This window comes from Engystomops pustulosus, chromosome 1 (genome assembly GCF_040894005.1).
Source record: "Engystomops pustulosus chromosome 1, aEngPut4.maternal, whole genome shotgun sequence".
Taxonomy (NCBI): domain Eukaryota; kingdom Metazoa; phylum Chordata; class Amphibia; order Anura; family Leptodactylidae; genus Engystomops; species Engystomops pustulosus.
The window spans coordinates 35,706,297-35,731,525 of NC_092411.1; the positions used below are offsets into that span (position 1 = coordinate 35,706,297).

Consider the following 25,229-nt stretch of genomic DNA (forward strand, 5'->3'; position numbering starts at 1 on the left):
GGGGAAAACTTATGTTGGCAGATCCATAGGGAGTAATGTAAGTTCATATAGTCCTCATTATCACATAGATAGATATTTGGTATAGACTGAGTGTTAAGACAAAATTTAAGCTAATGAATTCCATGACCCACCATTGTTGGTGGGCTGTTGGAGATTCATTAGGCAGATGTTGTCTTATGGGTTATAGAGTAAAAGGTCACTTTGTTCTTATACAAAGTGGGCATAGAATCTATAATATGTTTTGTCCACAACACTTGTATGAGCTAGTGGGCTGGAAGTTAATTTCTGTAACTGACCACCATATGGTCCTCCGTTTTCTTCAATGGAATCCCCTCTAATGATGGGAAATGGTGCCTAGATTCTTGGAGCTTGCCAAATCTGTCCCTGTCCCCATGGGGCTCACAATCTAATCAACCTACCAGTATGTTGTGGAGTGTGGGAGGAAACCGTAGGACCCGGAGGAAAGCCACGCAAACACGGAGAGAACATACAAACTGTTTGCAGATGTTGACCTGGGTGGGACTTGAACCCAAGGCTCCAGCGCTGCAAGGCAGAAGTGCTACCCACTGTTACTTTAGGACTGTATGTGTATGTTTGGAACTTTATGATCCTTAAAGAGGGTTTCCCACTACTATGCACTCAGCCACTGTGCTACCCTTTAAATATATATATATATGCCATTAGAAAGGGAGTAGCCTCTTATATATTTCCACAAGAATATGATAGGGTCTTAAAAAAATATTCCTAGTGCAGTCTTAAGTTACTCTTCAAAGGAAATCTATCATCAGTTTCATGGTGTCCTAACCACGGTGCATGAAATTTAGAAAAGGCTCTCTGTTTACAAAGAACTAAATTTTACTCCAAAATCTGCAGACAAAGAGACAGTAATCAGGATTTATTGGCAGATCTCTCTCACTTTACACATATGTCAAGAGAGATGTCAATGATGGCAAACCAGGCAAAGAAAAGCCATCAAGGAGCAACCTTACAATTACATCTCCTTGTGTCCTGATTATTTCCAACCTAAGTATTCTATTAACCATTGAAGCATTTCAGAGTAAGATGTTGAAAGAAGCTGCTACATGAGTTTAATTTAATTCATCTGCCCTATATATACATTTCTTCAACTGCAGGGTTTTAAGATGAATGTATCTTTGTGAAGGTGATTTCCAATAAATGTCAGCGTGTTGTCCCTTAGACACAAGATAGTTGTCCTAGGATACGACCACCTCCACACTTTGGCAGGGGTGCCCAGTGGTTGCACTATTGAGGTTTTTCCCTCCAGTGTTCATAACAACAGGACGGTGGTGGGACATGCAGAAACTCCCAGACATTTCATATGTAAAAACTATTTGTTTCTTTAAACAATTGCTCCAGCAGAGGTCGTATCCAAGGACAACAATCTTATTCCTAAGGGAGCATATGACAATAGTTATTTTCACACAGGTTTATTTTTTAATAACATCCAATTGAAATGTATATAAATGGAATATGGCTTTATCAAATTTGAATCAAATCTGCCATCAAAGAGAAGCCTGTATGTTCCAGTTCAATGATTGGTTTCTGTCTGGCATGATCTCCTTTCACACAGTTCTAGGATGCCCACCGGATCATATCACTCCGACCAATCCATGAGTGAGTATCCTGAGCTTACTGCGGCCCAGCCGTATTGTAGCCACAGGTACAGCTAGGGACAACATCTGCCTGAAACGCGTCAGAGATTCATGTTAACTGGTCATAATGTTTTTAATAATGGGTCAATAAAGTAAATGAAGTTTGCCGTAATGCCTTTCTTTAACAGTGGAATTTTGTATCCTCCTCTCTCTGCACCTTCTTTGCATCCACTCTGTCCTGAGCTTGGATCTGGCATAGAAGAGGCACCATCCTCAAGCTGTGAAATTCAGGTTCCAGTCTCCTCTTGGACCCTCTCCCTGAGTCTCCGCATGATTTGGTGGAGGTGGCTGGTGTACACCTTAAAAAAAAGACTTTGACTTGAATTAGTTTGAGCACAATCATCTTTTTTTGTTTTATATTGGTGGGGTATATTTGAAGGACTTACTCCCTGATCGGTTGCGCCTTGATCAAGGCCCCTCAGGAGATTATCTCTTCTTTTATACATTATCCACCCTTACCTCATTGAGCATGGACTTCAGGAAGAAGGAAGACAGTAATTTCATGGACACCTCGTGCATTGTGGGATCTCGAGAGAAGAGACAACTCCCATATCTACGGGAGCAAAGGTGAGGGCTGCATGGTCAATTAGCAGGCAGCATGGTGGCTCAGTGGGTAGCACTACAGTCTTGCAACGCTGGGGTCCTGGGTTCCTGGGTTCCCATCCAGGTCAACATCTGCAATGAGTTTGTATGTTCTCTCAGTTTGTTTGGGTTTCCTCTGGGTCCTCCAGTTTCCTCCCAAACAGGGATGATTAGTAGGATGATTAGATTGTGAGCCCCATGAGGGCAGGGACTGATTGGGCAAGCTCTATGCAGCGCTGTGTAATCTGTGTGCGCTATATAAATAAAGGAAATTATTATTTTATTATTATGTTAAAGTTCACATCTTGCAAACCCCTTCAAGCGCTTAGCAGTGGCTTACATAGTGACTCAGCTCCTTGTCATTCCCTCTTACTCAATCCTACTACTCTAGAAGTTCTGGGTGGGTCATTTCTATTAATGAATACCACTTTTGCTTCTCACCCCACAGGCACATCTAAATGTTACAATGAATTATCTCATTATTATATTATATTATTATTATATCATAACTTGTATTCACTGCTCAGATGATGACTTGTTAGTACAGATGTTCATACCCAACCTGAAACATGTTCTGAATTAGCAGCTGTCAGATTGTGGGAAACATGGCGGTCTCCAGAGAGATCTTCACAGATGTAATACAAACATAAAACTTTCCAAAATTTATAATCACTAATTACTATGAGACATGAACATATCATATTATAATGTATCCATCCCCCACAGCTTCCTTATCGTGGTGTATATAGGTCTATAAAGTCCCACCAACAGTTTTGTGGGGAGTGTTTGACTCTTACTGGAAGGTCTTTAAATTAAAGGGGCATTCCAGGAGATTTTTATTAATTACCCATCATTACAATTAGTGATTAATATCAGACTGGCATGTGTTTAATTAGACCATAATGAGGACATAAAAGAGACTGCAGTGTTCAAACAGGAGCTGTGGCTTTTTCACCTTCTACTGAGTACAGTGCCATACATTTGTATAGTGGATGTGCTTTGTATTACACTTGATTTATGTGGATGTAAGGGAAACCATTTTAGCTAAAATAAGGGTGCCAGTTAGTTAATTGAGCTCTATAGGAACCTGTCGCTGGCTGTATGTGTGCAAATGAGGTTCCCTCCAAGTTTCAGAAGTTTTGTGATATTAGTCACTAAACAAATGGGTAAAGTTTGGGCAGGGCGGTTCATTGAGACCTGGCACCCTAGTATATATTTTAAAATAATGTTAATTTTCTCTGAAATAATGGCTATAAAAGACCCTAAGGCAGAAGCCCACAACCATGATCAGTCTGTGAATGAGGGCATACCAGCACTGGGCATACCCGGGCAAGTGCCAGGGCCCAGGGCTGCAGGGGGGGCCAACATAAGGCTGTACATAATGGGGCAGATTTACTTACCCAGTCCATTCACGATCCAGCGGCACGTTCTCTGTTGATTCACTAAGGCAGTTCCTCCGACGTCCACCAGGTGTCGCTGCTGCGCTGAAGTCCGCCGAGGTCCGCCGGAGTTCACGATCCTATTCTTGGTGAAGGTAAGCGCGTGTCCAGCGACACTTTTTTTTTTAAAATGCCACGGTTTCTCCGAATCCGTCAGGTTTTCGTTCGGCCACGGCCCCCGATTTCCGTCGCGTGCATTCCGGCGCCGATTCGCCACAATCCGATCGCGTGAGCCAAAAACCCGTGGCAATTCAGGGGAAATCGCCGCAAATCGGAAATATTTGGGTAACACGACGGGAAAGCGCGAATTGAGTCCTTAGTAAATGACCCCCAATGAATCCAAATGGGGTCTTTCTATCAAATAACCATGAGGGGGCTGTTTGGGATGATAAAGTAGGGAATATTTTAGGGAGCATGAGAGAGGAGGAGTTTTAGTTTCAGAAGTTTTAATGCTGCCATGTTAGCTCACTGCAAAGGGGCCTACTGAAACCTTGAGCTTCTTCTCTGAAACTCTGAACTATAATCTGAATTACTGTTACAACGCTGCTGTTCTGCTTTAAATTGCCTTTATTTAAAGGGACTGCCAATGACCTGACCAATGACCCTGGTCCACACGCTTCGTGATTCACGGAAGCCTAAATATCTTGCCAACTGCTATTAAGTATCAATGTGCTTTATTTTACTGACCAGCAAGGATAACTGATCTGGGGGATGAGAAGATAAAACTAAAGATAGCCACAATGTAATACATTGATCAGTCTGAACACTTAGATAACCAATATACTGCTGTGATTCTGGAGTGTCTTTAAGATAACATGATCCTTTATTCCCCTGCTTGGATTGATGAGTAGATCACCACTTTGATATTATGTACAATAGGTCAAAGTGGCAGCTCAGTCGAGACCTAGCTGCATGATGGGAAAGGAAATCAATTTGCACTTTGCTTTTAAAGTAGGAATGTCTTTTAATCATGTGCATTGTCTGCCTTGCAGGACCACCTCCGGATACATAGTCAGGAAACCACAGGATGGCAATTTGCACAGAAATATTATTTTTGCTTTTTGTTTACAATGCTGGCTTCATCAGTGAAGATCTACCAACACGTAACATACGAGAGTATTCTTATTGCTACAGTCCCCATATGATCTGTTCATGTCCATGTGGATAGTATTCAGCATGACGATCATGTGGTCAGCTCAATTCTATTGTAACCTTTCTTCTGGATCCAAGAAAAAAAAGTTACAGGTTTGCCTGGCTGTAGATATTTATACCCAAAATATTTGACCAACCGACTTAGGCTACATTCACACGACCGTTGCACAACCTTTGGGGGACGTATATACGACCCCCATACGCCGGCAATGGGTGCACGGAGCGGTACAATGCAGCACAAGAGCAGGACCATACCGCTCTGTACCCAGGGAATAGATAGGACATGTCCTATCTCTCCTGTATTACTGCACTCCCCCCAGGTCCGGCTCCAGGTTTCAGTGGGCCCCTGGGCGATAGAGCCTCAGTGGGCCCCTTAACAGTGAACTCTACACATCCAATATGTACACTCTGCACATACGCACACATATACACATGCATCCAGTATAAACAACACATACGCAAAGACATACAGCATGTATACACACACATCCAGTATATACAACACATACACACAGACATACAGTATGTATACACTCGCATCCAGTATATACAACACATACACACAGATATACAGCATATATACACACACGCATCCAGTATATACAACACATACACACAGATATACAGCATATATATACAAACATCCAGTATATACAACACATACACACAGACATACAGTATGTATACACACGCATCCAGTATATACAACACATACACACAGATATACAGCATATATATACAGGCATCCAGTATATACAACACATACGCACAGATACATAGCATATATACACACGCATCCAGTATATACAACACATACACACAGACATACAGTATGTATACACACGGATCCAGTATATACAACACATACACACAGATATACAGCATATATATATACAAGCATCCAGTATATACAACACATACACACAGACATACAGCATGTATACACAAGCATCCAGTATATACAACACATATGCACAGATATATAGCATGTATACACAAGCATCCAGTATAAAGAACATACGCACAAATATACAGCATATATACACACCTAAGCACAAATATACAGCATATATACACAAAAAAACACATATACAGCACATATACACACAAACACATATACATGCATTTACATATGTTGCAATTATACTCACCCCGGTGGGAACTTGGTGGCAAGCTCAGGAAGGAGACCGCATAGGAGAAGGTGGACAGCCCTGTGAGGCGCGCAGGCGGACCAGGCCGGACATGAGGCACACAGGCCAGCCAGACACGAGTTATGCTGGCCGGACACGAGGTGTGCAGCCCGGCAGGACTCGAAGTGCGAAGGCCAGGCCCTATAGTTACTGGTTACATCATTGATATTGGATGATGAATCTTGCTTCTCCTTCCCCGCTCTGTAGAGCTCAGAGCAAAATGCTCATGGTCATATGATAATGAAACACACAATCATATTATTGTTGAAAGTTTATAATCTAATGTATTTTCCATTAAGCGATACATTGCCTTTAAGAGTTTTGTTTAGTTCTATAGATGTAGTTACTCAGCATGGGGGGAAGGCCCCTCCTTCTCTACCCGTCTTGTGGTCCATGGCCCACATTTGCTTACACAGAATTGTGAATGGAGCCTCATTCAGTATCGTCCATTAGTCAAAACTATTCTTGATCTGAGTATTACCAATCCATGTTTTTTGACGTATGGTCAGAGAATCTGCTCTCCCCGGCCAGGCCATTCTATCTCTTCATTTCACACAGAGAAACATTGGCCCTCAGTTTCATCCATTTATATGTTCACGGTCTAAGCCACATCAAAGGGATTCATATACATAGTTTAACAAGAAATATTGCGCCCTTAATCCCATCATTTCTTATTGATTGTTCCGGTAGATACATGATCCTTTTGCTCTTTCCAGGCTGTCTTCTGGCGATTCCTGACATAGAGCAGACATCTCCTCGTTTCACCTTGAGTATCATGGGAGTGCGGTTACATTGTGAAATACTTCACTGATTCTTCTTTTGTGAAAGAAGAAAATGACACGAAACTTCCTTTTATATTTGTCATTTGTCAAAATAAGCCCTGATCCGCTCTACACCCTGTTACTTACACTCCAGGTATATCAGATGGCTGTAAATGTTGAACCTTAGTAGCATTGTTTTTAGGGTGTTTTTGTATACAGCCAGGAGTAGCAGTACAAGTAAGAAGCTAAAGGGGTTCTCCACTAGCCCCAAATGTTAACAGGGTAAGTATTACACCTTAATAGGGTCATCTATATTATACATAGCCCGCTAAAGTTTCAGGTTCGCCACTCGGAGCCACAGGTCACGTGACCCCGGGAAGCAGGACTCTGAACTTTCTATGACGGCCCATGTACTACTGGCTCCTTAGTAGATGGAGGGTTATAATTGGTATCAATGCTTTGGAGGGGGGGGGGGGCATGTGATACATCCACAGGCCACTCCAACCACTGATTTGTGAATGATTCGGAAGGAGTGGTGTGCAGACAGTAATGACCCCAAACTTTAACAGGCTGTGCATAATATGGGTGACTCCTTTTGGAGTCTTCTACCTACCCTGTTTTGGATTAGTAGACATCTCCTAATCAAACAGAAAGTATTACATCGAAGCGCATGTTTTACCCATGTACTTCACGGATTTGTACTTCACCTGCGATATACTGAAAGGCCCTCTACAATATGGACATGGGGTAACCTGTCTGATTTTGGATTTGAGTGTGTATCAGTTATACCATGGGCTGGCCATACATATACAAACACATATTTTTGTTAATATTCAACATCGTCCATTGGGTAGAGTTTGGCCCTAATAAGGTAGTTAGCTAGTCCCATAAAATTGTTGAGTTAGAGTTGTTAGGGTTGGAATACCTGTGCCACAATCAATTACATGCATCAAGATCAATGAGTGCTGCGTGTGCATGGAGTGGTGCTAGTAATTTACTCATATGGACTGATGGATATCCTACAGAAATAAGTAGCTCAGTGGTCACCACATTCACAAAATTGCTCCACTGAAAAAGAGTACATGGGGTCTCCCACTCTCATAGTAGTAGTAGCTGGATCCCCACAAAAAATCATGTGTCTCCTATACTGTGAATAGAGGATAATATTAGAAGTTGGAAAACTCCTTTAAGGATCATAAAGTTCCAAATATACACAGTCCTAAAGTAACAGATGGACAACAGGTAGAAATATCCTAAATTATAATTTGAATATACACTTATCAATTTTTTTCATGGTGGCTGAATGGGTAGCACTTCTGCCTTGCAGTGCTGGGTCCTGGGTTCAAGTCCCACCCGGGTTAACATCTGCAAAGAGTTTGTATTTTCTCTCAGTGTTTGTGTGGGTTTCCTCCAGGTCCTCTGGTTTCCTCCCACACTCCAAAACACACTGGTAGCTTGATTAGATGGTGAGCCCCACGTGGACAGGGACTTATTTGGCAAACTCTGTGCAGTGCGTAATCTGTGTGCGCTATATAAATAAAGAATTATTATTATTATTATATGCGCCCCAGGTGGTGGGAAAATAACAAATATATTACCCTCACTCCTTACCTCCAGTCCAGCGTGGAGTTCCCAGTCGCCATCACCTCTGTTGGTAGACATCTTCATTTTGCTTTTTTTATAACTAGAAAAAACGAAATTCTTGATATTAACTCAACTCAGCATGTTATATAATGTATTGCTTATCCTAAAGCTGCAGAAGATTATGCATAGTACATAAAATAACTTCAAACTTTTGAGGTTTTTGAGGAATGTAACAAAGTTTTCACTTGGAAAGAATCTGTAAAGCTTTGGCACTCGAATGAATGTGCTCTGCCACTCTCTACTAAAAGTTATCTAGTGCTGACATAATAAATGTTTACAGCATTACACAATAACGTAGGGAATGAGCACATTTACTGTAGAGGGGGGGCGGTTGGATTTTGGAAGACTGGTGCCAATACCAGGGTCATTTATTTTATCTATAGTAAAGCGTAACAGTTACATTTGTAACTTACTATCCTCCCTTCTTCCTTCTGCTTTTCACTCTGAAATCTCAGTGAATTCCATTTTGCATCCAACCGAAGAGTTTGAACACATAGTAGATCTATGCAGGGGGGAGGGGGAGCATTGAGTCACAGCAGCTAGGTCTCTACAAGCAGCTATGAGACGCCAAAAAACGAATCATAAGAGGTAGATTTTATGTTAGGACCAGTTCACACCTTAGTTATTGGAACAAACAAAAGAAATGTCTAAACACTTACAGTCTCAGACATTTTCTAAAGAGCACCTTAAAAATGTAATATTACTGTATTTCTGTAAATGAACACATTGGTGCACATCGTCGGGTTTTGCGGTTTTTTTTTTCCGTTTTGCCCTGAATTGCCCCAGGTTTTTGGCGCACGCAATCGGATTGTGTCACATCGGCGCTGGCTTACATGGGACACAAATCGGGGGCGCGGACGTCGGGCAACCCGACTGATTCAGACAAACTGTGGAATTTAAAAAGCAAATTGTGTCGCGAGATCAGCACTTACATGCACCGGGAAGAAGAAGGTGAACTCCGGCGGACCTCAGCGGGGAAGCAACACATGCAGGAAATTGGACGCACGATCTTAGTAAGTCGCGGCAGACCCGAATCCTTGTCGGACAACGCACGAATGGGGATTGCGACGGGACGGGTAAGTAAATGTGCCCAATTGGCCCACATTCATCAAAAACTGTGCAAACAGACCACATGCAGTTGGGCTGTGTAGTGTACAGGATTCATGAATTGTGGTGTCTTTATTCATAAATCGGGAGCCCCCTGCACTGCTCCAAAAAAGTACAGCAACTTTTTTTGGTGCACCTTTAACATAGAGCGTGCAACACAATTCTGTGGGGCTCTGCATGATAAATGTGGCTGAACACCGAAACCCCCCTTTATGTGCAGGATTTTGTGTTGAGACGAATGGATTCATATGGAAACTATGGCATAGAGCAAAGCCATTTCTCCATTTTTCAAAGCAGGAAAATAATTGATTCCACTTAACAAAGCAAACTAAGAAATAAGTTAATAAAAGGCATGTCTTTATTATTGTTTTCCTTTCTGGCAGAGAAGCAAAACCCTTATCATTGCGGTAGCATTGTATCATTTCTTTATAACGCCCCAAGGAGCTTTAATGGTATTTTAATACAAGATATACACAAGCTCAGAATCAGCCAATTCTTGTTGTACCATAGTAGTAAGTGACTGGACAATCCTCGTTGTAGTGGACACTTTATAGCAACTAATTCTAACCATTGGAGTTCCCTGAATGTGTTCTCTTCCAGTTGAGAAGAAGTAATATGCCTTATGTCTTATGTGCTCAATATTGCTCTGATCCATTCACACCATCTTGTTAGGTATTCCTGACCAGTGAAATTGATACATGCCCTTTTTCAAGCTGTAACCTATAGGTCAAGGCTTTGATGGGGAATAACAGAGGCTACATTCTCAGGATATAAGTCAAAAGGCTACAATAGCAAGAGAGAGTTGCCAAGGTCACTTCTAAATACCCCAAATCTCCACAATACATAACTACACAGACAGAGACTGGCTACCTTCCCATTTGAAGTGATTTTACCATCATAAAATTTAGATTATATTCACCAGATATGTGTGGGATTGTGGGTTTATGGTATATGGTATCCCATACATCAGAAGTACCAGAATATTGAAAAGAGAACCTGTCAGCAGTCATGCAAAATTTGCAGAAATTGTTAGATATTGTCATTGGAGATCTGTGAAACCATACCTTTGTGTGTGTTGCTAATAGAAATGTTGCTAAATGAAAAATGTATTTATATTCCAGGATTGTAGCTGGACTTGGAACACTGGAGGAGTGTCCTTACATTGCTGTGAGAACTCTGCATTGAGATCTCTGCTCTAAGTAAAAGCTGTAGGAGGCTACTTGTTGAATATTACAGCAGTCATTCATTGCAGGGGAGCTACGTCATACATGTCACCTTTCCTGACATGTACAGTACAAGGCTACATTCACACTGCGTATGGAGGACGTATATACGGGCGATATATATACACCGTATATACGTCCCCCATAGACGGCAATGGGAGCATGGCGCTGTACGGGAGCGGTACAGTGCAGCGCACGCGGCACCGTACCGTATCTTACCCCCGAATACGGCGCTGTACCCCATGTTTGTCTATGGAGAGGGGCAGGGGTAAGTAGCCTAAACTTGAATTGTTTATGATGTGACAATACTGAAGAACCTTTTCCTTAAACTTTGAATTGTGCTCAGTTTTCTCTGTTACATTGTTAATAGTCCAATTATTTACAGGGGTGGGTGGCCATCTCACTGATGGCGCACTGATTGGACAGAGTGTATAGGCACGCAGCCCCAACTAGCAACAGCCTTTTGTCCATGTATTCACAAGTTTCTTTTAGAAATAAGAAAAGAAGGGCACATGCAGAGCTATAATAAAAGAAGAAAACACTGGTGACAAGCGGTGACAAGCCCTTTTTAAAAAGGGTTTTCAAGTTAAGCATATTAATGACCTTCCCTGAGGATAGATCAACTATTTGCTGCCCCTTAAAGTGCCAATACACAGATCACACAAATTGATGAAAATAGACTTTCTTGAATAAGGCTATGTTCATATCTGTAGGATAGCTTGTATTGTTATAATGTACCACAATGCCGGAAGGATTGTGGTGGGTCCAAGGCTTCTAGGGTACCACCCACCATGTTGGATACTGCCCAGTAGATATAACATAGCAACTTCCAGCTATGAATTCTTCATACATGTGTGCTGTCTCTAAACACATATGTGTGTGTATAGGACCTTAAATGTCCCTCCAAAGGTTCTTGAATTCCAAAACTGAAAGCCAATGAAGGAATTCCACCTCCTTTCCCAAGACGATGACTTTTGGTATTGTATGTAAGCGCAGTAAATGTGAAACAATTAGAAAAATAGGACTTGTATGGGGCTGACAACCCTGCTCTAACCCTAATTATGCACTGCTCAAGCCTTGTCTTGCACAGCATAAGCTGAGAATGCATAATCAATGTGTTGTCCCGGACAGGCATAAGTAATCAATCCCCCAGCTGCTGTGTCACCCAGCTCCGGTTGATTAGTCTTGTCTGGACAGTTCGGGCAGCTCCTGTGTATGTGGAAGGAATGTGTTTATGCAGGCAGCAAGCATGAAACCCAGCTTTCCCAATGTCCTGAATTTTCTCTTTGTTTTTTCAACAAAACCACTCAGCTCAGGGATTAAACAAGATATGTTTCTGCATCAGTGTAGCTACAGCAATCTCATGGTATGTTTGGTTCACAATGCATAAAAACAAATGGTAGATTTCCTTTACAGGTGTTGTTCAGGGTAAGGTTTTAAAAAAAATATCTAGGTAAAAATATAGAGGCTCATTATGTAGAAAGTGCCTTCCCGCTTCAGCTAAGAACTTAGGATCAAGACGTATGTTTGTTTCCAAAAAAAACCAAAATGAAGTACTAACAAATCTGCAGCAAACTGCATAGAACCCAAAAAGTAACCGGCACTTTGTGTTGTTAACAACAGAAAATATGTCTCTAAAACAAGTACACAGACAATCCAGAAACTCCCTGTCCCTGCTCTTCTCTGCATGATACATGTGGGTGTTTTCTATGATATCACCTTGTAGAAATCTGAAACAGGACAAATGAGGGGGCTACACGGCTTCCATCACCTTCCTGTTTTCCTTTCTACATCCTCACTGTACTCTAGGGATTCCCCCATCCAGTTAGTGGCAGGGCTGCAATATATGTGACCTATAAACACACATGTCATAACTATGACAAGTAACTATGTGCATGGAAAATGATTGTGGATTAGGGGCATAGTGCCACCATAGTCTTACATTTATACCCTCACACTGTGATCTAGATGTATGACAGGGGATTACATTCCTATTAACTTTACAATTTGTAATGCCTTAAAAAGAACCTGGCTGTAGGTTTGTATTTTCTACCCCCTAAAGAATGACAACTTACCCAGTCTGTAAAAGTTTACAATATGGTGATAAGTAAGGGTCAATGGAGGCAGACCACACAACTATGGTGGCCAACAGCAACCATAGCTATTGTCAAGGCTTAACTATAGTGATAACATCTGCTATGGGGCCCACAGTATCAAGGGGCCTCGGCATCTGACCTGACACACTAAAAAACAGAGGATGTGCATCATTGAATACATATTATGCTGCACATTGTACAGTATAATATGTATATAACAGAGCACATCTTCCACAATACACAGCATGAATCGCAGCTCAAATAAGAAATGTCAGAAGAGAGGGAGCTGACAGCAGAAGACAGGACTAGGGATCTTTTATCTCTAATTCCTGCCGTGTACTTCCCCTACGTGGTCATCAGCTACTGGGTCAGATCTGTGTAAGTGTATATATCAGGGCATAAATGTGTGTACATAAGTATAGGCTAATATAGAATTCATGGAAATGTGTCTTTAAGATGCAGATACCATAGAGTAGGAGAGGATGCATGCAGTAAAACCTCAGCAAGCATCCTCACCCACACAGGCAGTGTGATCTGTCACGTTGTCTGTGTCTCCTGACAGCGCTGTGTAGAATTGTGAGGTGACTTTAAAAAATTTTTTTATTATTGGCTAAATTCAAGGGGACCTAGCAGAGGGTGGAAGCCAGGTTTAGGGGAGGGAACAGGATACCAGGGTGAACACTGTATAGAGGGTGAAGGTATACTATATATGGGGTTGCAACACCTTTGCCAACATATTGGTATTATATTGGTTCCCTCCAGGCCCCAAGTAAAGGCTAGGCCCTGGTGGGGGATGTTGCAGGGGAATTGGTGGGACATAATATAGAGGGAAGAGACACTGTATGGGAGGCAGCAGGCACAGTACAGCCAGTGGAGAATTGTATAGAGGGGAGGCATAGTATCCCGGGGGATGCCCTTTATAGAGGAGAGAGGGGCACAGTATACAGGAGAAGCATTTTATAAAGAGGAGGTGTATAATGGGGAGGGTACACTGTAAAGGGGTACTGTATAAAGGGAGAGCACTGGATTAAGGGGGAGTGCTGAATAAAGGGAGGACAGGGGGGTCTTCTCTACAGATAATGGAGGGCACAGTATACCTGGAGAAGCGCTATATAGAGGGGAGATGGGCACAGTATACAGGGGAGCATTGTGTAGAAAGGAGCTGGGGTGGAACTGTATAATGGGGAGGGTGCACTGTAAAGAAAGGGGAGAACAATAATTGAAGGGGTACTTTATCAAGGGTTAAGGAGGGAGTACTGTAGAAAAAGAGGGCCAGAGGGGCTTCTGTATAGTAAATAGGGGGCACTGTACAGAGGGGGATGGAGGGTGGGATGCATAGAACAGCTGAGGAGGGCCACTGAAAATAAAGAGGGGACGCTGGATGGGAGGATGTACTTTAGAGTTAGAGGGGTGAGATACAGAAAGCTTGTATTAGAAGGAGCAGGAAGAACTGTGTATACAGTATACTATATGTCTTTACTGATCCCCAGCGGAAAAATTGATTTGTACCAATGGTCCAGGTAAGAAAATGACAAAACATATGAAAAACAGGAACAATCAGAATAGAAAAAACAGTGTAATAGGAGGCATTTCATCACGGGAGAATTTTTTTTTTTAAATGCGGGTATAAGACATAATCTACAGAGGTCACCCTTACTATGGTGCCCTTCTGTTCCAGGAGGGCAAACCTGACTTAGGTATGGTACCGCCGCTGGGCGCCATAGCTGTCTATGGCGACGGATATACATCCCCACAACGGTAGTCTAAAAGGAGCCTCATAGGGTCCCATGATTTCCAGGTAGGCCTCGATAGGGATACAAAGAATGTATTTATTTTCAAGATATTAAAACATAACTAAACGTTGTAAATTTTGGTATATCCATGACCGTACTGACCCAAATGTGTCATATGGACCTATGAGAAACTGCATTTTGTATTTTCTTTTAGATTCACGTTGCACAGAATATTTACTACAATACAGAATATGTAGAAAATTTTATATATATATATATATATATATATATATAACCCTCCTATATCTATAGAAACTAAAAGTTCTGGATGTGAGTCTGAAAAATAGGCTAGGGCTGATACATTTTATGTACAGGGTCTATGACATTTCAGTGGGAGCCCCGTGAGGAGGAGGAGAGCCGCACAGTGAGGTGACTCCCGCACACTGGGATTCCCGCTGGAATGACTCCATGTCCCTAAACCACCAGGGACTGTCTGACTGGGAGTCTGGAGGGGGCGGGACCGTGACGTCACGTGGGGCGGGGACAAGCTGAGGAGGCTGCGGCGGCTGCCAGTGCTCGCTCAATGAGAGAGGGGGAGGGAGCCCCCAGCCGCCTGCAGGAGCCGGATAACGGGAGCACAGCACCGGGCACCCCGCTCTGATAACCCGGCACCGGGCCTTGTATGGGTGAGTGCAGCTCCTTGAAGAACACTACAGGGACCTCCTGCATTAAGTTGCATTGCACATCGTCATTTTAACCCTTGCAACCACATGGGGGTGCATGCATCACTTCTTGTATAAAGGGTTAATCTTATTTGCTACTATAGGGACTGAACGGGTCAACTTTATGTCTGGGACTCCATGTGATGGGAGAGACTTGTACTGATACTTCCCCCTTCCCAAAATTCACTGTAATTTCTGTGATTTTTGCTCATTTTGCATGATAGATCCTGATCAATGACTTGTCTGGGAGAATATTATGTGTTTCCACTTCTGGGTGTCATTGAGGGCGATGATCTACATTAATGTGTCATTTACTATGGGTTACATTGTGATCCCGCAACAATGATGTGACTATTATTAACCCTTAGTGCCAGGCTTTTGATCTTGTATCAGATTTGATATAATCGTCTCTGCTTGCAGTTCTCTTTTGCAAGGATTCGATCATTTTGATATTTGCAATAATTGATACAACTTTCCAAATATTTGTTTTGTGAAAATCTTGCATCTGGTGTGGGATCTGGGGTAATAGTAAGTCTAGTGCAGGCTATATGTATGTATAAATGGAGGGACGGGGGAGATTTATGGGTCACAGTGCATCTGGCTGTTCTCCTTTCTTCTATATCTTCTAGGAAAAGGCAATAAAAGTGCAGTCTAGGAGCAGATTCTCTAATAGCTGTGTTTTACTTTGCCTCCACAGGGGGCAGTAGCGCAACCTCGTGTTGCTGTGCTGCTGACAGATGAGGCTGAAGTGTATTTCATCTCCTAAGATGATGCTCACAGCTCAGTTGTATACAATGACATATCCCCAAACTCCCAAGTGCAGTTATATAGCCCCACACTGGAAGATTTCTCATAACTTTAGGATGAGCTCATAGTCTAACAGCGCTAGGTCTAGAGCCTTGGGCACATCGGACCACACAGACCACCTATGGAGACCAGAAGAGACAATCTGCTGGGAATTATCCATCCATTGTTCTCTGTTAGAAAGTATTTGTCAACTTCATGAAGAAATGTTTCCATTTGTAGTCTGAGCGATACATAGTTACTTATTTAGTAATTTGTTGTTACCATATAAAAACTTGATAAAACTTGTGGAGATGTCAACTTGGCCATAGAACTTACATTGAAATTTAAGTGGGTTTCCTGGATCTGGCCAGTGAAGGGACAGTACAATGGACAGTGTATGGTATTACAGCTCAGACCCATTCACCTGTATAATATGGAGCTGCAGCCGGGACATGTGATGGTTGAGCGTTATATCGCTTCCGGTTCAGGTAGCAGATCAGCTGTCATTCCCCATCAATCTGAAATCGCCTATTTAAGGCTAGATGTCTTGGCATGCATTCAGATTGTAATGCTTTTCGCAGGGTTCATGCACAAGACTATTTTACATATAATACAGTGTCATTTCAGGCCTATATGGTCTATATGTACCCCTGTGTTCCCCATGATTTACACTTGGCTTCATTGCATGTAATAATACAGGGCACAATACATTTGATTCTTACATACACAATTGGCCTATATTGGACATCTGGAAGAAATGCTGACTGACGGATGGAGCCGTCCGTAATGATGCACACATCAGTGTCTGGTGGTGGCACACTTTGGTGACAATAACTGGTCAAATCTTTTATTCTAAAGGATTGCAGAGAAAAGACACTGAGGTTGTGGCAAGTTTTGGAGTTTTCCTTTATCCTAGCTGTGCTCCGTTATTTCCATTACTACCTAATTGAATGAAGCACCAAGAAACTTGCTCGTCCTTCTGCACCATCCACTATGAGAACGGGACCCTTGTTCTCTGGATTTCTCTAGGTCCCGTTCTTGTGATCAGTGGAGTTCCCAGCAGTTGGACCCTCAAAGATCAGTTTATTATTCCCTATAACTTCAAATCCTAGGGAACCAATGGGTCAGCTGGCACGCAACATGTTGGAACTACTAAGGGGTTCCAACTGCTTAATAACTCTGGAGCTACACTCTTGTGTCGGAGTATTAATCTGTCCCAGTCACACGCTGATTTCAGCTATAACCTGCCCCAGTCATAGCAACCATAATAGTAAGTATTTTCCAAAGAATACACAGGGAAGCGGCACTCCTGATAAGTGTGAAGATTTATTCACCCAGGGGTAAGATGTGACGTTGCAGCTCCTCAATGGAGATGTTTTCAAGCAAATATGCTGAAGAATCTCAAATTCTATGAAGTGCTCCAGAAATTGCTTTTCATATGTTGGGTACCAAAAACGTGGCATGAGGAATGATTGTCCCCTCTATGGCTATGGATCTACCTGCCATATACCAAGAGTTACCATCAGTAAATCTGATGGTAGATATCCCATACTTATATGCTCTATCTTCTGTCTAGGGGATGGCATAGTTTTTCCTCTGTCCAGGAATGGACAGATTCTCCTAAAAACAAACTTTATAAAAAAATTGATATGAGCCGGAGGCACTTTGGCCTACATCACCGGAGCGCCTCTGATAATATGCGTGCATGCCCCCTCTGTGTTCATTGCAGCCTGGACCTGTCCATCGATCATGACGTCTGTGGAACGGCAGATGGGACCAGACTGCAATGAACGGTTATATATTATCAGGTGACAGAGATGAGAGGTGCTCCGGAGACATAGGCAGGAGCACCTCCAGCTCATTTGAATTGTTTTATGGGGAATTTGCCCGTTCCTGGACACGGGGAAAAATGATGCCGTCCCCTAGACAAAAGAACTAGCATGCAAGGTTGGGGTATCTACCATTAGTGAACCTGATGGTAGATGATCTATCAGCTTCAATATAAAACAGTTCGTTTCCAAAAAACAAGTTTAAAAAAAAAATAACCACAAAGGAAAATCCTTTTAAACATCCTGTATATGCATTAGGTGGCTCCCAGCTAGTGTTTCCATTTGCAATGACCCAAATCCTTATTGATTTCACAATCTGGCCATTTCACCTTCTCCCTTATATTAAGCAAACTGCTTAGAGTTTTCTAGGTGGTGAGTAATGGAGTGCAGTGGGAATCTGTCACTTTTTTAATATGAAACTTCAGCGTTGTGTTTCTGCAAGAAAACAGACATCATTTGTAATGGCACTGGATGAAGCGGACGTCGCACTGCCTTTTCTGGACTCTGCGAGGAAAATGTTCTAAAAATGCTCTCACTCCATTACTACAGGTCCTCTCTGTGGACATGTGTTATTGAGAAGCTGTTATATAGAATTGTACTTTATTTTTTTGGCCTGGGTGGTCATTACGTTGATGTAAACGAAACGGCCACAGCACAAAAGCCAAGTATTATGTAGGTCCCACTCAAGCTGCCAAAACGACTCTACTGTGAGACAAGGTGTGGTCTCCAAAAGAGATGTCGTATCTGGCACCAGGGCTATAGTAACAGAGCCATCATTTCCTGTAGATTTCAAAGTGGGACCTCAATGGATTGGATTTTTTTTACCATGATCCCTCACTCCTTTCATAGACTTGCCAAAATGATTCAAGAATAGCTTGAGGAACGTGATAGTGGGGCAGGGCACAATAGTCTGGGAAAAGAGGGCACTACAAGTATAAAATGTCCCTTCCATGAATCAGTGTTCTTGATCTGCAACCAGGTTTGGGTATGACGTCTGCTTGAATGCAAGGACTAAGGTTTTCTAATATAACATTGCTGAGGGTATCACACTGTCTTTCCATAAAGCATCCAGGTGCCAATTCTTCAAGTAATTGACATGCACACATCAAGCCATTAATTTGTTGTAAGAGAAATGGCCACCTTCTTCCATTGCTCCATGGTCTAGTTCTGATGCTTATGTGTCCACTATAGGGTCAAACTATGGTGGATAGTATTTTAGTAACTAACCACTGTGTACCAGGAACCCCCCCCCAAGTTTCACATGATTCAGAGATGCTCTGATCCAGTTGTGTAGCCGTCACAATTTAGTCTAGTGGGTAGTAAGTCAGGTTATGTCTATCCATAATGCCCTTCTTTTTAAACAAACAGTACTCAGGGTGTCATTCTTGAAGCCAAATTGTGTCTTTATTTAGAGAAGAATGGACAGAACCAATGATGACATAAAACAGTAATATTTTAAGGGGTTGTCCACTTTCAGCAAATAAATGATATGGTTTGCATAATGAAAAGTTGTACAATCCTTTCTGTATCAATTCCTCAAGGTTTTCTAGATCTCTGCTTGCTGTCCTGCGAGCGAAGTTAAGATCTAGAAAACTTTGTGTAATGAAAAGTATCGGTTCTTCAAGGTTTTCTATATTTGCAGGACAGCAAGCAGAGATCTAGAAAACCTTGAGGAATTGATACAGAAAGTATATTGGAAAATTGTATAACTTTTCATTACACAAGCCATACCAATTATTTGTAGAGCTTGGACAACCATGTTGCTTCTTTTGCTTCTTTAACCATCGTTAAGGGGGTGTTTTGGGATTTTCTTTTTTTAATTAGCCACTAATATTTGTGGTTCCCATAGAGGTCAGTGGTTGTTCTTCGTAGTATTCAGACTCAGAGGGGTTTCCTACACCCATTTTACCCATTTTTTGAATGTTTCTTTAAAACAACTGTAGGAACCTTGCAGTAAATGTGCTCTTCCAGGCAGTATAAGTAATCAGAAATATATTTGATGACTTGATGGAAAGTCGGACTCTACAGCCGAGATGAAAGGTTTTTCCAGTTCTGTGAGATATAAAGGCATTCATGATGAAGTGCTGCGGCCATAGATTATTTAGCCTTGTCTTTCCTCTTTCTGTCGGCTTTGTACATTTGATGACAATTGTGTACAGCTTTTATTTGCTTTTCTCCAGTCAATTAGTTGTATTTGCAATTAAGAACAACAATGTCAAGAATGGAGCATGTACTGGTGGGGCGCCCAGCAGAATAAGTGGCTTATACCTTGCAGCTGCCTACGTCTCCCTAGATAAATAGAGATGAGGAGCTGTTCATATTGACTGAAGGATTAATATCATCTGGGTACTTGCTAAAACTGACCATACACATCAGACAGCTGTCGGCCGACCTCCCACCATGGGCTTGTTTATTTTGTTGGGGAGGAGGAGAAAATCCAGACACCTCTCACTGTGGGAAAACAAAAAAAACAGGCATGTTGAAATTCTTCAGGAGACCCCACTACAATTGTCACAAGAATCCCACCACAAAGGTCTAACCCCTCTATAATTCATTATAATCTGCTGGAAGCATGTTGTGGAGAAACGCCCTATCCAACATACCTCTATTACTTCTGTCATATTATGTAGTTCCCAAGATATCCTCAGTTTCATCTGTATGCTAATGAGGCAGTTGCTTCACCAAGGTTGTGCCCTCAGTATTGGGGCACTGCTATTTCACCCTAAATCACTTCCCTAGTCTTCCAGTAGTACTGATTAAATATTGATGGATTTACCGTAGATTGATCTTTTGTTCATTCACTTTGTATTTTCTTATCCAATAAACAACAAAGGTTTTATTTTTTAAAAATCATTTTTTCTCACACCTGCCTTTTGCACAGTTTTATACTGTAGATTTACACTGAAGGTGCCCTCTTCTGATGAAATTCTTCCTATAGATACTTAGTGTGGTCGCAACTTGACAGAGCTTTCCCTAAATTACGAGTGTGTCTCCATTGTGCCACTTCATCTCTTTGCTGTTACCTTTAAAATGCCTTAAAGCTTCAAGTAATAACCTCTGACCTTTACTACTTAGGGTTAATTCATGCACGAAATAAACAAAGTGCTTTAAAGTAGGGGGTCTAAGGTTTTAAGGGTCACTTTTGTGTTTAAAAGTTCCTCTTGTCATTTACCAAGTGAAGGTTCCCGGTCACACTGGATTAACCCATCATGATGGGAAAACTGATGGACGGGAAAGTGGAAAATAGTTGGTGACATATGTAAATGTGTGAGGTTTTCAACACAATGAGACCATTTATGAAGACTGGATGAGTTGTCCAATAGCGGCCGACCGTGTCACAGCATTTGTTTAATGGCTCACATAAGTTTATATTTTAAAGAGAATGTCCAACCTTTCAAAATATTTGTAGCTGTGGGAGCTCCAAATTCTCTGCAAAGACCATAAGGAAATTGACCATCAAAATCCATAATGATAAATCAGGGGCACTTACTCGTAGATCCAGGCACCATGACTGTGGTAATCTCTGTGTATTTATTATCCATGGTCTCCTTCCTTCTAAAATCAACTTTTAAAATTCTACTAATGAGCCCAAAGGGCTCGGGGGTGGTATCAGAGCCACTCCGTGCTGCTGCTTCACAGGCTGTTACACTGTCTCCCCTGCCCCTCTGCTCCCTCAGCACTTCCCATCCTTCTGTCTGATATCATCTGACTTAAACAAATAATGGAGTCTCTGCTAACAGCAGATAGTTTTCTTCTTAACTGATATTTAGCGCCTCTCTTAAGGCAAGGTGATCAATACAAAAATAACAATTCTGGAATACCCCTTTAAACCATAACCTAAGGAGCTATTAGCACACTGTCATACCTTACATTGACCTCGGTAATTACAATGTATGTAAGCTCCCCCTAGTGGTGACAATAGATTGCTAGAAAGCGCTCTGTGAACATATGTCACTGCATGAGGTTTGGAGCTTTGTATGAGAAGAACAAAACTCTGGCTGGTATACAGATTTAATGTAAATTTTTCTTGCTAGTTCATTTCTTATCTATTTGGTTGCCAGTTTGGACATGAATTCTAGTTAGTTGAAAACCTTCAAAAATTTTCCTCTGGGTCTCTGCAAAATGACCCAATATGTTAGTTTGTACTGTGCTTTCCTTACGTTGTTCCTACACTCAAAAATGCAAACATCTCCATTGTTGTCTTGCAATAGTTCCCATCAGTAGTTTTACCCCACTGCTTCCCTGGATTAGAGGACCCCACATGCAAGAGACTCATTATTTGTGTAGGATTGGCCCATTGTCCCGCGCCATGTGTTCCTCTCCTCCGGGCAGGGAGATGTGGATTAACATGTACAAATAAATCTGACCGCTGATGTAGCCTTTTAATGAGTTTGCTATGATGTGCAGAGTGATCTTTGGATTTTCACGTTCTGTCAGGATTTCTGCGCCTTTGTTTGCTTGTGTTTTTCTAATCGTGGCAGTCATTTCCTTTCTTAGAAAGAGGTTTTCACCATTTTAGATAAACAGAACTGGGACCACGTATGTTTGATTTATGTTGAGTCAGGACATGCATGTGTTATGATTGTAGGCCACATTCACACATTGCATTCAAATTTTTATTACTAAATGCAATTGAAGCGCAGCAAGGAGCAGCTGCTCCACCAGATTATATGTGCATGGACCCAAATGCTTGTATTTAAGAACCAGCAACACTGAAGTTGTGGTCACATGTTCCACTAGCGCTGTATTTACAGGGTACGGGTCTTAAAATCTGCATGAGATTAGTAAACAGAACCCAGTGTCTTTCATTAAAACAATGCATGATGCCAGGTTCTGGTTGCCGATTGCTTGTGATCGCATATGCGATCAGGCGAGGCCCTTCCCTGTACCCTAGCGCTGCGTTTTTACACACACAAATACAACAACTGAGAAAAAAAAATTGCCTAAGGCTATATTCACACTGCCGTTGCCCGCCCGTACCGTACCGTAGCGGGCAACAGCAGTGCACGGGGAGAGGAGGAGGAGTTGAGTGCAGCTCACCCCGCCCCTCTCCATAGGAATTAATGCCGCACGTGTGCTGCACCGTACCGCTCCCGTAGGGCGCCGTGCGCCCATTGACGTCTATGGAGGGCGTATATCGGCCGTATATACGTCCTCCATACGTTAGTGTGAATATAGCCTAAGGGTGAAGACACACATGGCGTTTTTAGGCCGTTTTTGGTCCGTTTTTAGTTAGTTCACATCGTTAAAAACGCATGCGTTAAAAAACGATGTGAAAACGCACTAACTAAAAACGGCCCAAAAACGGCCTAAAAACGCCATGTGTGGCGCCGGCCTGATTACATTGCTCTCAACAATGTGTCTACAAAACGCATGCGTTAATGCAATCTTTGCACATGCGTTAACATTGCGTAAATGCACGTGTTAAGCGCATTGTCGAAAACAGTGTAATTGGGCAAATCTCCTCTTCTCAGCTGTTGTATTGTGTTACAAAACGCATGCGTTAATGAGGCTGGAGGATATGGTCACACGTATTGCTTTGATTCTGTTTAGCGCATGGGGGCCTGCTATGGAGATCCCGATCGCGTGCTATAACACCATTGGTAACCAGCACCCAATGGGGCAGATTTACTTACCTGGTCCTGTCACGATCCCTTGCATCCTTGCATTTAAGGCCGGCGGCACACCTGGCGTTTTGAACCCGTTTTTGGGCCGTTTTTAAGCAGTCCGTTAAACGCATGCATTTTTTGAAAATGCATCCATTTTTGACCGGTTTTACCAATATCTTAATTAAAACAGGTCAAAAACTGATGCCATGCGTTTTTTAACGACTTCTTAAAAACAGCCTGGTTACCGATCACATGCATTTCCATAGTTGTAAACACATGCTTTCTGTTTTGTAAATGCAGCGCTAGCGGTTCATGTGACTGCACAATAAAGGTGTTTTTCAAAGGTGGAAAAGACAATTGCTTTCAGCTGAAAAATTAGGGGGAAAAAAAAGACACAGATTTGATAGACTGAGGGTGACGGCACAAGTGGCACTTTGAATACGTTTTTGGTCCGTTTTTAAGCAGTCTTTTAAAAAACGCATCTGTTTTTGACAGGTTTGACCAATTATCTTAATTCAAACTGGTCAAAAACGCATGCAGTTTTTGACGGACTGCTCAAAAACAGCCCAAAAATGTGTTCAAAACACCATGTATGGCATCACCCTGATTCGGAGACCCAGTGTGTTTGATGAGGAGAGAATTGCATATCTACATTTATTTACTCAAGGAAATGCAAAAGCAGCACACTTTTAAAAAGTCCAGGTATGGCGGTGGGTGCACGCTCACAGGGACCGGGCCCCAGGTCCTCCAACAATACAAGTAAGCAGCACTCCGAGACAGCAGGCTTGAAAAAGGCTCCTTGGACCCGAAATGTCGCTGTACCTCACTGTACTTTTTAAGCATGGAATAAAAGAAACACTTCTTTTCATCACCTGATTATTGCTGTCTCGGAGTGCTGCTTACTTCTCTGTATTGTACATTTATTTACTGCTACAGCTGTGATGGTGGCCGCCTTTCATGTGATTCTTAAGTAGACAATCGGCAGGCAGAAGCCCCTGCTGACAGCCACATGAGTGATCACCGCTGTGTTTGCACTTTATTTTCCTGATGGTCCGCAGGGGATAGCCCTGGAAAATTCCAGCATCACCGCTCCCTGTAAACTCTACAAACAACTATTGTTTATCGATTCTAGATACGGATTTAAGGACTGTCCTTGTAGCACATAATAAAATTATTATTGATAGTGAAGTAATAACTTCAGAATACATCTCATTACAAAGATCATCAAAGTCTCCTTCCTGACCTAAGAAATCTGTGCCCTTACAGACTGGTATTGGTGACAAAATGTCCACAGTATGTGTGTGGTATTGCAGCTCTACTTCATTGACGTAGAAGAGGCTGAGATACATAACCTGGAGGAGACAGACGGCCTTGTTATTTGAATGCTGGAAGTGCCTATACGTGGAGTTTGTTATGAGGGTGATGGCACAAGTGGCGTTTTGAACGCGTTTTTGGCCGGTTTCAATTAAGATTATTGGTCAAACCTGTAAAAAAACGCATGCGTTTTCAAAAACCGCATAAGTTTTTTAACGGACTGCTTAAAACTGGGCCAAAAACGCCACGTGTGCCATCACCCTGATGATTATGGCCTTAGGGTGGTGGCACACGTGGCGTTTTGAACCTGTTTTTAGGCCGTTTTTAAGCAGTGCGTAAAAAAAAGGAAGCGGTTTTCGACAGTTTTAC

General features: G+C 42.2%; 1 protein-coding gene across 2 annotated transcripts in view; it reads left to right on the plus strand.

Annotated features, from left to right (window-relative positions):
• Positions 1-15,162: 15,162 nt before the first annotated feature.
• Positions 15,163-25,229, plus strand: part of LHFPL2 (LHFPL tetraspan subfamily member 2) — a 78,305-nt gene continuing 68,238 nt past the window's right edge. The window contains exon 1 of one of the 2 annotated variants that reach the window (XM_072137815.1): positions 15,163-15,286. The gene's annotated coding sequence lies outside the window, so the exon portion shown is untranslated. The remainder of the gene's footprint in view (positions 15,287-25,229) is intronic. The other variant, XM_072137824.1, reaches the window with a different exon arrangement.